This window comes from Lissotriton helveticus, chromosome 2_1, assembly GCF_964261635.1.
Source record: "Lissotriton helveticus chromosome 2_1, aLisHel1.1, whole genome shotgun sequence".
Classification (NCBI taxonomy): Eukaryota; Metazoa; Chordata; class Amphibia; order Caudata; family Salamandridae; genus Lissotriton; species Lissotriton helveticus.
The window spans coordinates 1,509,125,713-1,509,139,227 of NC_136059.1; the positions used below are offsets into that span (position 1 = coordinate 1,509,125,713).

Sequence of the window (13,515 nt, forward strand, 5' to 3'; positions counted from 1 at the left end):
TTGGCCCGCCGCAAGAGGCTCGCCCAGTGAGCCGCGCTAGGATTGGCCCATCGCAGAGAAGAAGTGCGGGGTCACGAGGGGCTCGTCTTGTGAGCCGCGCTCGGATTGGCCGAAGAGCTGCCGTGTGAGGAGGAGGCCGGGGTGAAGGAAAGATGGCGGCTGAGGCCGCCGGCGGCAGTGCGGGCTCCCAGGAGTCCTGGGAAGCCCCGCAGGAGAAGAGCTGCCGCATCCTGCAAGAAGCTCCCGCCCGGAGAGCCGGTGAGTACAGCCGGCCGGGGGGAGCGAAGTGGAGGCACCCCGCCGGTGCGACCCTCAGAGCAGCCCCGCTTGATAGAGGGCTGCTCCAACGGCATGGGGGCATTTCTGTTTTCGCTCCATGAGGGAGCAGATGATATGTGAGGTGCCAGTCGAGGGCACCGAGTCAGAGCGGCCCCGTGCGCTCAATGGGCCGCTCCCACGTGTTGGGGCATTGTGTCGTTCAGAGCCTAAGTGGCATCTTGTGATTCTTTCAGGAGCCAGGGCGCTCCCCGTGGCCATTGACTTTGAGAGGCCCGTGTTTCCCCCATGGGATGCCTTAGTGTTTGGGGGACACCTTTATTTTCAGAGCCTGTGTGGCTCCAGCAGTGGGCACAGTTTGCTCCTAAGGGCCAGAGAGGGCCCCTGTCGCAGTTTGCTGTTTTCCAGCTGCCCAGCAATTAGTGGGCAGCTGCACCGTTTAGGCGCAATTTGGGAAAGAGAGCCCCTGTGTGGGACAGAGATGGCACAGAGGTGCCAGGCCTTCTACAGCTGCGCAGCACTTAGTGCCAGCTGCAACGTTTAGGCCTTGTGATTGTTCTCAGCTGCCCAGCAAGTAGTGGGCAGCTGCAACGTTTAGGTTTGCGCCGGTGGCGCACCCCTGACTGGCGCTGCATTAGCAGCGCGCCCTGACATTCTGGACACAGGACTTTTTGAGTCCCCTTGTTGGATGGCCAGTTGGCCAGGGGGCTGGTAGGTGGGTAGGGCGCAAGGCCCTAATGTGATTTCTGCGCAATGTGATTCTGCTATGTTTATGATAGTAATTGCCTAAGGTGATGTTTGCGCAATGTGATTATGAGTTTATTTTACCTATGTGTGTTTAGACTAGTGAGGAGATTGCCTACTGTATTTTTACCGGTTAGGCCCAAATGTGAGTTATGCGTAATGTGCTATGCCATTATGCCTGTGACACCTCTGAATGTGTTTTATTCATTATGTGTCTTACCTACACCTCTGAATGTTTTTATGCATCATGTGTTTTCCTTCCCTACACCTCTGAATGTTGTGATGAATCATGTGTAATGTGTTCTTGCCTATGCCCCTAAATGTACTTTATACTTAGGTGTGCTAAAGTGATTATTATTCTATGATCTACAAAGTGCTATTTTTAACAGTATTTCTAGTTCTAAAAGTTGATTCTGACAGTGGCCCATGTGGCCCCGTCCTGTAAATAATCCCTTGTGAATATTGCCCGTGCCAGTTGGCACAATGTATATTGTGTGATTACTATCTGATGTGTTTTGACAATACAAAAGTTATTTTTATATAACCTTGTGTGGAGTTCCTTTTGTGGTGTGCCTAGGATGTTGTTGCTGTTGTGTGCGTGCGCAAATGCTTTACACATTGCCTACGGGATAAGCCTGTCTGCTCGTGCCAACCTACCAAGGGGGTGAGCAGGGGTTATCTTGGCGTGTGACTCCCTTGCCCTGACTAGAATGGTGGTTTCTGCCTGGCTTTGGCGTCAGCCTTAGCCTACCAGAAATCCCAGTTCTAACAACCCCCTGGTGAATAATGTTCTGGGGCATTGGGATCCGGGGTCTCAGGATTACGAGCTGTTTATTCCGGGGGTGTGGCCATCGCCCAGGAGTTATCCTGGTGGCTGGAGGAGCAGAACCTCTTGCAGGGCTCGCCCTCAGTGTCCCAGGAGAGATTGGTACTGACGACAGATGACAGCGAACTTTTGTGGGGGGCTGTGTTGGCTCAGGAGTCTGTTCAAGGGATTTGGTCTATGCAGGAGGCAGAGATGTCTTCGAATTGGAAGGAGTTGAAGGTGGTTCAGTTGTCCTTGACTCATTTTCTTCCTTGGGTCTTCCAGACGGATGTGATGGTCCAGTCAGACAACACGGTGGTGTTTTGTTATGTCAACCGCCGGAGAGTGCGAAGGTGGCTTCCTCAACTTGTTGGCTCAGCAGATCTGCCAGTGGGTGGAATTGAACTTGTTATCTCTGTGGGCTTTGCATCTGCTGGGGGTTTTGATCTCGGAGGCGGATCGCCTAAGCAGGGTGTTTCCCTCCCTGTCCGAAATGTGCTTGACGTAGGAGGTGTTTGGTTACCTGATGGACCGGTTCGGGGTCCCGGGGGTAGACCTGTTTGCGGCCCCAGGGAATGTCCTGTGAGTGGAGGTTTGTTCTCTGGTTCGGTGGGACTCGGGTTGGCTGTTGAGAGTCTAAATCTGGTGGCTTTGGGGTGTTCTCTTTCTGGGGCTGAGTTTATTCAGCGGTCCAGGGGCCCTTCGACTCTCGCGTCCTATGCCAGACATTCGGTGTCGTTTTTGAGTTGGTGTATGGCTCAGGGTTGGTCTGCTTTGGAGGTGGATCCCATGCGTATCTTGGATTTCCTAATGGATGGCTTCAACATGGGGCTCGCTGTGTCCTCCCTGAGGGCTCAGTTGGAGGCTGTGAGGACCTTAAGGGGTTTGGACTGTGAGCCTGTGGTTCCCTTGGAGTCCTGGTTGTGGAAGAGTTGTTTCCTCCAGAAACCCGTCATTAAGTCCTTTGCTCCTAGTTGGGATCTTCCTTTTGTTTTGAAGGCCTTGCAGGGGGCTCCTTTTGAGCCTCTGAGTGAGGTGTCTTTACAATTTTTGACAATCAAGGTGGTTTTCCTTGTCGCTATTAGCTCGGCTCGGACGATTGGGGAGTTGTGCTCCTTGCTTTACTCAGAGCCCTTTTTGCATCTTTTTCCGGATCTGGTTGTTCTGCAGCCTGATCCTTCCTTTGTTCCAAAGTGCCCTTCCTCGTTTCACTGCGCAGAGGATCTGGATTTGCCTGTGTTCTGTCCGAATCCTCTTTCAGAGGTTGAGGTGCGGCTGCACTGTTTGGACGTTAGGCGGGCTCTGGCGGTGTACTTGCTGCGTACTAAACCTTTTCCCAAGATGGATTTGCTTTTTGTGACCTTTAGGCTGGCTGGTCAAGATCTGAAGCCTTCTGGGGCTACTCTCAGTCGGTGGCTGAGTTGGGATGTGGGGGCTGCGTATGATGCTTGTGGTGTATTGGTGCCTGGATCGGTTCAGGGGAGATCGACTCAGGGAATGGATGCTTCCTGGGCTTGTTTTGAGGGGACTTCCATGGCCGAGATCTCCTGGGCTGCTACTTGGAGTTCCCCTCACACCTTTATGTCCCATTATCGTTTGGTGGTGGGTGGGACTGAGGCTGCTGGGTTTGGCGACGCAGTGTTACGTTCTGTTCAGGTAGTGTGACTTTCTGCTTACGCTAATAAAGTCTGTTTTTGCTTCTGAGTGAAGCCAATTCTTGCTTTGGTATCTGCTCATGTGGTTTGGACTGTAATGGGGAGGCCTGACGAGGAGGTAATGTCCGGTTACTTACCGGTAATATTCATTACTCTGAGTCATAGACCTTCCCGTCACAGTCCTGGTTCCAGTCCCTCCCTCGCTGTTCGGCTTCTAGTAATTGGGGGTACAGGATGTGGATAGGGGGGTCATAGGTTATATGCCACAGGATTTGGGAGTGGCCTGGAGGGAAGGGGTGGGCTAAAGAGTTTGCTTGGTAGTTCTGGGAGGGAGGAGCTATGCTCATGTGTATTGGAATGTGGCGTGGAGGTCTACGACTCGGAGTAATGAATATTACCATAAGTAACCAGATATTCTGGGGCTTCAGATTTCTGCATGAACATTTCATGTTTGTTCCGTAATTTGCGTGAAAAAGGTTGGATCAAAGCTTTGTTGTAGATGGTGTTGTCAGCACTTCTGGTAAAGCGTATCCACACCCACCATGTATGATAGAAACTCAATATTAATGTTCGGAAGCATAGGCAGTAGGCACTTTGACTGTTTGGACCTTCAGTTTGCTGCATCCAAAAAATGGATCAAAGAGAGAAAAAAAACTAGAAATATCCTAATTTAAACAAATCACACAACCATAAACATCAGTACAATAGGATATAACATCAATATTTGTGAATTTAAAAATTAACGATATTGTTGGCTTCCTAGTGAGGAATAAGGTCGTGAATGAAGTATGGAAATAATATTAAGGTAAAGACTGGGTCTGATCCCCTCTATGCGGTATGAATAAACGGAGTACCATAAGAATATATATAAAGATGTACTGTGTGCTGTGTAGTTTTACCCTTGGGACAGATGTGGTGAATGAATTCCCCTTACATTTGTGACAGGGTCTTTATTACGCACGTGGTCTCGTAGGTCACCTCTTTGTGTGATCTTGGGTGAAATATGTATTACTCTATGTAGCATCATTGAATCATTTGGTGGTATCTTTTGATGTTTCTAGCCCACGATAATCCATGCCATATTTTTGGGTGATCTCAGATGAAATAAGTAATATTTTATGTTGCGTCCTGGCTTCCCTCGTCGTCAGTTTTTTATGTATTAGCACACAATAATTTATGTCATGTCCTAGTTTCTCGTCTGTACGGTTATATGTTGTATTGGTTGTTAATCTAATTCGCTCACATATTATTTTCCCCTTATGTTGTGTAATGCCAGTTTTGAGATGCAAAAGATGAGCGAGTTTCCCCTAATATGTTAAGTAGGGTATCTTGTGTACATCAGGTCCCTTAGGATATCCTCAGCTACAATTATGAATATAAATTGCTTTTTCTTTTGATTATGCATTAATCCATTGGCTTGTCCATTAATTTTTCAATTCACAAATATTTATGTTATATCTTATTGTACTGATGTCTATGGTTGTGTGACGTATTTGAGTTTTTACTGAACGTTTGATTTGTTTGGCAGTCCATTATGTTCATGTATGATTTCCTAATTGTGTCCTTTTGAATATTATTCACAGCCCTGACAAAGCTCAAAATTTGTTTGAACGAAACGCGTTGGCTGGATGTTCTTAAGTACAGATAAATGCTTTTTGAAACAAAAAAGTGTAGTGGCATCTTAAAAGAATATTGAGAATTTGTGGACTTTCATATTCCCAGGTGCACCATTCCATTTATGATTTGATTCGACTTCTGCTGGGCAGCGGTACCTAACAACAGCAGGTACCCGAAAAGAAGTGCACTAGACCAAAATGAATTGGAACTTTATGGGAGGTGCGGTTGTCTGAGTCCGCCGTTGGTATTTCCTTAAGTATCCTAATTTAAACTGTTGTTGGCTTGCAGTTATCAACTGAAAATTTGGGGGCTGTTGTTTTGCAGTTGTTGTAACTGTTGACAATACGAGCTACCTCAGCAGCGCACTATATGGGGCTGAACTTTGGGGACAAAGTGAAGTAAAATGTTTGCCTAGTATTAAAAACAAATTCTTTAAGTCCTTATGGTCTCTCCCTCAAGCCTTTCCTACTCTGGTGTTACATCTGGAGCTGGGTATCCTAAGCATTTATCATCGAAACTTTTAGACACATCTTTGAACCAATACTGATGAAGTAGTATTCAGCGATACCTTGGGAGATGTCCTTACTTGGGAGTTAATTGATTCATTCCCACCGTTTAAACATATAAAATATTTATGCTTTAATTTGGATCTTCCAGAAATCTCGCTCTTGATCTCGCTATTTGGGGCAAGAGTGAAGTCTGTGGGGATGGTGGCTGCTAACACGCACACGTAAAAAGCAGGGGTACCACTCTATGGTATCAAAAGAGGCCCGCAAGCTCCCATTAAACAGTCCTTAAGAAGTGATAAATGGCCAGAGTCGCTGGGATTTTGTGAGTCTGCGGATGGGATGCTTTCCACTTAATTATTGATTGGCTGCACTTGCCACATCCATCATCTTCTGCGTAATTTGCAGATTTTAACAAAAACCTTTTCTAGCCCAACCGGATCAAAAGTTACTAAAACGCTGTTGAAACACAGTGGCAAGCCTTTTGTAACGAAGTGGAAGCTCACCTCTCTGTTGGTGATTGCTGCGTTTAGGTGTTAAACTGACATTAAATGAGGAGAAACCTTCGCCCAAACAGTGTTAATTAGTAAAAATCTGAAAATTGTGAATACTGCTTCAAACTATACCACATTAAACAGCATAATTTGCATATTTTCATGTTGCATAATTCTGCATACCCTGCAGCATAATTTGGTCCTCCCTTGCCAGATAATTACAATGACCCAGCATATGATAGGCCCTGAAAAGATTTTGCTATCTGAAGCAAGACCGTTGAAAATATGCATACAGTCAAATAATATCTTAGTAGTGGTTTGTTTTGTTTTCTTTCCGCTGTGACCCTATTCTTGACTTGTGACACTGTAGGAAAAAACACCAGTGCCACTCATTTTGACTTTTCTGAATTGAAAAGAGTTTTACAACTTTTACTAACACAATAGAGATGCAGTATGGGCAAAAGCAGTGCAAGTTCCCTTTATACAAAGAACCGTATTGGCAGCTATTCTATGGCGCACTGGCATCCTGTACTGGCACTGTCCTGCCTACTCCCAACCTGCAGAGGTGCTAGCTGAGTCTAACATAATTCGAAGAAACTTAAGGCACAGACAGCATCATTTGGGGTGCAGGGAACTGTGAATGTATTCTCTCCCAACAAATTCTCTCCTTAAGTCTCATAGATAGACATGGATTATAGGGCTACTGAAACCGCCGGGTCCTAAACCAATGATAAAATACAGTGGGCTAATTTGCTGCCAAGATGTTCACACAGTCTGTGGATTAATAGGTTGATATATTACTACTCAGCCTTTCATTATTGACTGAAGATTGGGGTAGACGAGAAAGGAGAGTGATACAGAGGGAGCAAAAGAGATAAACAAACCCTTAGAAAAAGGGTTAAAACTAGTAAGCATGAACCCCACAGTAGGCAGAGTATGCAGCCCACCCCCTACAAGACCATCCAGCATGCCCAGAACCAGGCCTCAAACACCTGCCCAAAGCCATTCATCGTCATGGCCTAACCATGCTTCTTCATGGCCCTCCTAGATCCTGAATCCTGCAGCCGGGTCTGCTATAAACCTGGAATCCCTTGCACTGACATCTGGATGTAACACCTGTCTCACACGTAAAAAGCTAAGGGGCTGCGATCCCTGTTGGGAGAATTTGATCACTTTACGACATATTCAGGATGGGTTTATCGCCATTTGGTGACGTAGACTGGCAATGAAGCAATGCCATATCCCAGTCTGGAGCTTGTTTCTGTCAGAACAATGAGGTTGAAACTAGTTTTTATTTTTTATTATTCTGCCCTCTATGAGAAAGCCAGGAGGAAATGGCTGTTGCTCTGTTTAGGGCTCTTAATGTAAGTTTAGCAAGGGATGCTTATGCGGTGAGTCATTGCACTGAAAAAACTTTCTGTTCCTTTGCTATCTATTATAAGTGCTTTACTTCGGTATGGCAGATTAAGACTAAAATTTCTGAATTTGTAATAATATGTGAATATTAATTGGAGCAAATTTTCTCTAACCGCTGGGACTGTTTACCCAGATTGCAATTGCATTTATGTTTTTTTATATGGTTTTAAACTATTCATTCTTGTATTCACATTATGGAATGTTGCACTGTTGTATGGGTTTTTCTGCTACGCGGAACTCCGCGAAGTGCAAAAAAACCTCTGCTGCGCTACTCGGAGCTACGCAAGCGGCGAGTGTGTTTGATAAATGCTGTTCACTGTAATTTTCAGTGCCAGGTGCTTGTCTGCAATGTGCAATCATCGCGAACTGCACCATGCAAAGCGCAAGCGGGCGCTGCTTCTTTTCTGCCGTTCGAGTAGATATTTACTCGAATGGCAGCTTTCTCAACGCAAACGGACAGTTTCTCAAGGCGAGCGGTCGCGAGCATACGCGACCAGTCGCAATGAAAAATCTGACTGCCTGTGTTGAGAAATCCCACCGGGAGGTTGATTTTCCATGCTCGCCAACTTGATGTTGATGATTGCGAATGAGGAAAAATCTCGCCGGAAGGTGTATTTTCCTCACTCGCGCTCTCCAACTTGACGTTGACGAACGCGAGTGAGGTAAAAAACTCCACTCCGGTATGGGGAGTGGAGTTATTCAGAACTCACAAGTGGAGCAGAGTTCACTGCCCAGACTTAATAAATATCTTGGGCCAGAGTATCAGGGGACAAGGGCCAAAGGTGCTACATTTGACTCCAACTTGGAATTCTTGAAGACAGTAATATAGAGGAGGCTGAGAAGGGGTTCACCGTTTTGTTTTGCTACTGTCAGTGCCAAACAGAGCCTGTAAAACCCTCATGGGAAGGACTGTTGACAATGTACGTTTCAGAGTCTTTTTTATTGTAGGCCTTGTTTCCCTCTAACCTCTTGCTGTGCCCCCGAGAAGGGTGTTAGAACCGCGTTCAGATGGCTACAGGGCAAGCAGGGGTTACTGGGCCCAGCCTTGGGAGCTGAGTCCTTTTACACCTGATGTCCTGGGGCCTGGCACACTATGGATCCTGAGCAACTGGGACAAGTACCCCTTCTGTACTTGACTCTTGGGGTGGATAAAGGGAGGCAACACTGAATCACAATTCAAAATATGCATAGCAGCAGCAATATATACTTGTCCTGTCAAATACTTTCTTTTATGAAAAAAAGTATTCATTTTACCGCTACAAACACAAAGGGGAATACGACATTCACAAACAACTTCCCCAGTCCCCTGAGATCAGGACTGTAGTGTGTTTTTAGGTGGTTTCATGAGTCCCAACCCCTCCTCACTCTAGCAATCATGGTTATTCCCCATTCACTAAAGGCAACATTCAAGGAAAGTCCCACTAGTAGTCCGAGTCCAAGGACATACACTCCAACTCTGTACTAAGTCAAAAGTGTTCCTGTGCTGCATCACAATCTGGCAAGCAGATTTCCCTGAGACCTACTGGCCTCAATTCATTCTTAGCCATACATACAGGATCGGAGCGACCATAGTCCCTGAGCGTGCCCCTATGTGGGCGCTGGAGCTGCAGCAGCTGTTTCCAGTAAGTTTTCAGTGTGTGTCCCAGGTGGGCTGCACTCAGCCTTCCTCATGTTTCTCACATGGGGATGTGCAACCACAGGGACAGAAGGTTAATTATGGCTCTTCCAAGCTGAGTACATTCTTTGTGGTCCTTCGCATGGTGAGTCACAGGGTGGGGGAGTAGGACAAAGGTCCTGATGCTGGTCCTCAGTCATGATGCAGGTCTGTAGATGTCCCCATGACAGCCTCTCTCCTCTGGTGACAATTCCAACCAGGTCACACTTCTTGGTTGGTCCCAGATTTCTTCACAGCAGACCCTCCTGGCATAAGGGGTCAGCAGCTCACCAATCCACACAGGCTGCAGTCCACTCAGCATGGCAATCTTGTCACAGTGGTCCCTCCGGGCATACAAAGCCGCTGGCTTTCCAATGCAAACAGGCTACGGCCCTCTCAGTACAGTAACACTTCACAACGGCCCCTCCTGACATACGAGGTCACCTGTTTCTCACTGCACATGGGCGATGACCCGTTTGGCACAGCAATGATCATGGCTTACTTCGCAGTGGCCCTTCTCTGGCATACCAGGATTGATGAGTTTCCCTGCACATGGGCAACGACCCGATCGGTGCAGCATCCATCTCCACACACCTTGCCATGGGAATCCACTCAAAGCATTCCCCACTGGACCTCGCTCCCTCTAACGATTTGCTCTCCCTCACAGGGCACACTGGTATTGGCAAGCAGGCAGGTGGTCTTGGATTCCTTGGGTGATGTCCCATCACCTAGCTGTGAGAATAACAGGCTTTGGCCCCCAGTCCTGGTCATGGGCAGAAGTCTTGCTGAACTTCTTCTTGCACAACCCAACTAGCTACTTGACAGTTGCAAATTTTTGGGGTCTCAAGCTCCCCTAATTGTCAATTTCCAGACATTAAATATGATTTAGAGTCTGAGGGGTAGATGTATCAACATTCCCCTTTGCGATTTCTAAATAGTGATTTTTAAGGAATCGCTATTTAGAAATCGCAAATTGGGATGTATGTAAAAAATCACTATTTTTGTGTGATTTCTTAATCTTCCTTATTTGCGAATTCGCAATTAAGGAATAATTTCCCATTCATTCCTATGGGCCAAGAGGCCCATAGCAATGATTGTGAAATTAATCTCAATTTGCGATTCGCAATTTGCTAATCGCAAATTGAGAATAATTTCAAGGGTGTAGGGGTGTCTCAAGGACACCCTGCTGCACCCCTGAAATGTACATGTGTGTGCATATGGCGCACATACATGCCCTATGGGCATGTGTGTCCGTCACATACCACCTTCAAAAATGCCAAATTGTGCATTTTTAAAATAATTCGCAAATTAACATCAACTACAAGTTGGTGGTAATTTGCGATTTCTTAACCAAAATTTGCAATTGAAAAATGCTACATACATAGCATTTAAGGAATCGCAAAATTGCGATTCCTTAAATGCTATGGCAAAATAAGGAATCGCAAATGTTTGCAATTTCTTAATTTGCGAATTTTTGATGCATGCCAAAACATGCAAATAGACCGTTTGCGATTCGCAAAGGACGAAATTCTGCTAATTTCGGCCTTTGCGATTCGCAAACGGCTTGATACATTAAGGCCCGAGTATCTGAAGGTGATGTTGAAGGTCTGCTTCCTTTTGTAGTGCCCACTCCTCTGCCCTCTCTTCTTCCCGAAAGCAGTCTATAACAGCAGGTGTAGGAAACCGCCTCTCTGTACAGTGTACTAAACTGAAGAAAACTATGTAGAGAGTGCGAGAAATCCCCAAAGGGCAGGCAGAGGTTAAAGAAGATAATACTAACTCTCTTTTTGTGGTAGTGTTAAGCATTTGTTGTACTCACAGAGGCAATATATAAGACACACACTCAAAAATCAATCTGAGACCAATTTGCAAAAATAACATCAGTTTTTATATAATTTTTAAGACCATAAAACAGTTCTAGGATAAATATTTTTGAAGTTATGAATTTTCAAAGTTCAATAAATATATCACTTCTATGAGCAATTACGCACCGTAGAAGACAATGGGGAAAAAGCAGAAAAATGCACAGAAATTCAGGCAGTACTTTCCCAAAGTTCACCTTCTTGTTTTATGTCAATGTTGGCACCAGGTCCAAAGTTCCAGCAGGAGATGTTTGGGAGTGTCCCACATTGACCAGGAGCAGAGTGCCAAGGTCTTGGAAGCAGATGCGCAAATACGAAGGGGGCCACTCGAAAAAGCACTAGATAGAGGGACTTACCAGTAAGTCCGGTGGGTCTCCTCAGAGGGAGGAGGTGGAAAGGGCCTGGGGACCACTTGAGCAGGGGTGGTTAGAGCACCTCCAGACTTCGATAAATCGCCATGCACCTTCCTTGAAGTGAAGGTATCACTTCCCTGCACCTCGATGGCACTGATCCAGTGAAGTCCGCTTTGTCGACTTGCTGCTCCCCAGTGACCTTGACGCAGCAACAAGGCAAGAGAAGGTACAACTGCTCTGGAGGGTAAGATGTGCCTCTCCATCAAGTTTGGAGGCACCAGGACCTACTGGAGCCACAGCATATCCATATCAGTACCTGAGGTACCAGACCCTCAATGGCAAACACAGAGAAAAAGAGCCCACTCCGGACTCCAAAAGTACTAGAAGCAAGCACCCATCGAGGGATGTCAAGGCCCACTTCTTGAGTGGCCCAGCTGTCCTGAGATCGCATCTGCAAGTTACCTTCTCCTGACCGCGAGGACCTCAAGATGCACAACACCCAGCTGACCTGTTCGCTTTGCACCCGGCCCCACCGGCCCAAGAACTGACCAAATTCAAAGCTCACAAAATTGACTGCTGTGCGTGGTAAGAACGTCTTGTGCTCGCACGCGTCCAGCCGAGCACAATGTCACTCACACCAGGCTATTAACAAGTTACTTTGACTCGGGGTTAACGATTGTGTATCTCAAGAGGGAACACGTACTGTTTTATTGCATCGGGTAAGAGTAACTTTGATCTTCTTGCACGTCAGTCACCCTGTAAGAGAATTGTTTATTTCTGTGACATTTTCTTGCAGATATCACGTAAAACAACTTCCGTTCTGTCAATATTGCACGAATACAAGGAGCACACCTTTGAGGGCGTGGAGTAATAGTTACTGCGTTACGAGCACCATATGAGAAATCTTAATTTCTGTGACATTTGGTCGCAGTTGCCACGTTAAATATTTTCCATGAACATTCCATGAATATACGGAGCGTGGCTTTTGCGTGCATGGAGTAAGAGCACTAGGGGCTTTCTTTTTAGACTACAGAACGAGGTATGGATTCCAACAAGTTTGTGACGTGTAATCACTGGTACACTGAACGATGGTCACAAGCTGTTTGGATCGTCAGGTTGCATTAGCAAACAAGCATTAAAAACGCAATAGGTCTCGCCTTTGATTAAGTTAAAGCCATTTGCGTTGCTATACAATACCATTAGCAAAGCAAATGGCTTTAACCCTTTCACCGCGGCGGAAATTCCGCCGCGGTGCGGGTGATTTATTGCCTGGGCGTGGTTCGGACGGCCCCCGGCCGTCATCGGCACACGCCCACCGTGACGTCGGCCGGCCGCCGGCCGTCCGACGCACGCAAGGGGTTAACTTAATCAAAGGCGAGACCTATTGCATTTTCAATGCTTGTTTTTATTCCATTACGTTTCAAACGTTATGGAAGGAACGGTTGCAATTTAGTATTGGACCCGCTTCTTTCTGTAAGGGTGCTTATATGCAGCTGTTATTATATTTTTTATTATTTAGTTCTTCGTGATGAGCGTCTGCCATTTTGTAACAGTATTTTTTTTTAAGTGCCGCTCCAGCCCAACATGCGCATGCATGGGGACGCTTGCACACTTATGCACTATAACGCATAATTGTGTGTGATTGATGTTGCATGTGTGCACTCACACCATTGTCCTGGCATTTTTTTTTTTTTTCTGAGGCTATTCATCATTGGCAATAACCTTTTTTGGGCTGATGCTCGGCGCATCGGCAAAGAGCACCAACAAAGTAGATAGTAAAGTAAAGTAAAGTCCACATTTGTAAAGCGCACAATCACCCGTAGCAGACTTATTTCTCGTCTATATATATATTTTTTTATTAGCATGGGATGACACCCCAACATTCTTACCCATATTGTGATTATACTATACCAATGCCATTTTGTTTTCTGAAATTCTTTTTTTAAAGCTTAGAAACGTGTTATGGAAGAAACTCCACTGGCAAGCCTTAAACCAGGAAACCATAAATAATTTGTGACTAAAATACACCCTAGTGCTCCAAACTTGTAGAATTACTGTCACACACTGCACATGCCTCCTGCAGTCCTCTCTTTAAAAGGATAAACGCTGGCACGGAAATGGGAACAGGTGTGT

General features: G+C 46.0%; 1 protein-coding gene across 4 annotated transcripts in view; it reads left to right on the plus strand.

The window, feature by feature from the left end:
- The window catches only part of SLC4A4 (solute carrier family 4 member 4), an 893,491-nt gene that overhangs the window by 238,615 nt on the left and 641,361 nt on the right, over positions 1 to 13,515 (plus strand). The gene's annotated exons all lie outside the window — the stretch shown is intronic.